Source organism: Neophocaena asiaeorientalis, unplaced genomic scaffold (assembly GCF_003031525.2).
Source record: "Neophocaena asiaeorientalis asiaeorientalis breed wild unplaced genomic scaffold, Neophocaena_asiaeorientalis_V1.1 scaffold43, whole genome shotgun sequence".
Lineage (NCBI taxonomy): Eukaryota > Metazoa > Chordata > Mammalia > Artiodactyla > Phocoenidae > Neophocaena > Neophocaena asiaeorientalis.
The window spans coordinates 4,635,805-4,638,053 of record NW_020173674.1 but is presented as its reverse complement, the minus strand read 5'-3'; positions in this window follow the sequence as shown (position 1 = coordinate 4,638,053).

Genomic DNA, 2,249 nt, shown 5'->3' with positions numbered 1-2,249 from the left:
TCTCAGACTTCCAGCCTCCGGAGCCGTGAGATGTTACATTGCTCTTGTTTAAGCCACCTGGTTTGTGGTCCTTTGTTTCGACAGCCTCAGCAAACTCCTACAGGCCCCTTGTCAGACTGGCAAAATCTGAATGCTTGGTAGCACCCAGCCAGGGTTTGGGGCAGAGGGCACTTGGACTCTGAAAGGGGACTGTAAGTGGGCACAGCCTTCCCAGAAGGTCACTTGGTGCTTCTAACAAAGGTTGAGATGCGCGCATCCTGCATCCCTGCCCCCACGGCTAAGACTCCATCCACTGATCCTGGAGGATTCTGCACCAGGACTCCTCTCACACCCCAGGACACTGGGAACCTTGCGATGTCTGTGACCAGGGACGGTCAGCCGGGATCTGTGCACCTTGCGGTGGAAAGAATGCTGCGGTCCTCAACTGGAAGACCGTCTGAGATGTAAAATGGAAGGAGCAGGTTGCCAAAAAACAAGCATAGCATCAAAAAAAAAAACTAAGAAAAACATAAAAAAAAAAACAAAAAACAAGAATAGAATCAAAAAAAAAAAAAAAAAAACAAGCATAGCAAAACTCCACTTGGCTTTCTTTGTTTAAGTGAACATATAACCACAGTGAAAACACAGACACGCCTGGAAGACCACACATGTCCGTTTACAGAGTTTCCTACTCCACTTGGCTTTCTTTGTTTAAGTGAACATATAACCACAGTGAAAACACAGACACGCCTGGAAGACCACACATGTCCGTTTACAGAGTTTCCTTCTACACTTGGCTTTCTTTGTTTAAGTGAACATATAACCACAGTGAAAACACAGACACGCCTGGAAGACCACACATGTCCGTTTACAGAGTTTCCTTCTAGACGTGTGGGTGGTAGAACTGGTGTTTCTTATTTTTAAAACTTTTTAAAAAGCGATATGATGGTGGGTGATTTTGACTCTGTGCCTTTCGTTCTTCTGTCTTTTGTCGCTACAACGTCTTTGACAATGAGCACGTAAAGTAAGTCAACGTGGAGACGAAAGTGGAAGGCAGGGCCCACGCTCCAAAGAGGGCGCGTCATAGGCCTTGTCCTCCCAGCAGCCCCCGGGGAGCCGCGGCACAGCCTGGCCTTGACCCCAGATCTGTCTAGGTAACCGGCCAACACCATTCAGAGTCCTCGGCTGGCTGACCCATGTCCCCTCCCCCTCACTTACTTTTTCCAGAGACTCTGTGAAGTGGGGGCTATTTACTGGCAGGAAATGGAGACACAGGGAGGGTTGGTGACAGATTCAAGGCCACGCAGCGTGCGAACGCTGAGGCGGGATTTTAACCCGGTGCTGGGCTCCTGTCCCGGCCTCTGTGTCTGTTTCCTTGGATGGCTCTGAACTTGGAGCAAAGGCGGGACCACGGCCCAGCCCTGACCCAACTGGGCTCTAGGATGATGGGGGATGGGCCGTGGCTCCAGCCCCCTACACCCAAACCACTGTGGCCAGTGGCCCTCCCGGCAGGGGACTGTCCATCAGTACCGATGAGTGGACGAAGCTGGGGAAGGACTGAGCTTCCCGGTGATGTAAATCACGGCGGTTCACAGAGCCCGGTGCCTTTAAGTGACTGACTCAACTCCCGTCCACCCATGAGCGAGCCACAGGCCGGACACTGTCACCTTCTGACAGGCTCTGGGATTTTACAGAGACACAAAGCAACTCGGAGGAAGCTCGGGCAGAATATGGAGAGAGACCCTCGTGACTCCATTTCCACAAAGTTTAAAACAGGCTAAGTCACAGCTGCTAGAAGCCCGCAGCGGCTACCATGGGCGGGAGGCGACCGGGAGGGGCGGGGCCTGGGGGCCGGGGACCGGGGCTGGTGACACTGCGGTCCGAGCGGTGCGGGCATTCAGCCAGCTCCACACACTGGAGCAGGTTTTTGTCTGTCGATTATTCTTCAACTGAAGGTTTTAAAATGCTCATGGTTTCTGAAGTCCCTTAAAGTATTCGGGGTCCCTGAAAAGCGGGTGGGGCACAGGGCGGCTGCGTCCCCTCCCCCGCCAACAGCTCAGGCCCCCGAATGGAAATACCCACCCCCGCTGGGTCCCCACATCCCATTAGCCAGACGGGCTCCCACATGGCCCTGGGGGTGCTGCCCATGGGACTCAGGGCCAGGAAACCGGTGCTGCTGCCTGGGCCTGCAGCTGAGTCACCAGCCCCAGAGGGTCAGCGCTCCCCCTCCTCCGGGATGAGCCGCCCGGAAAGGACCCAACAGGTGAGTC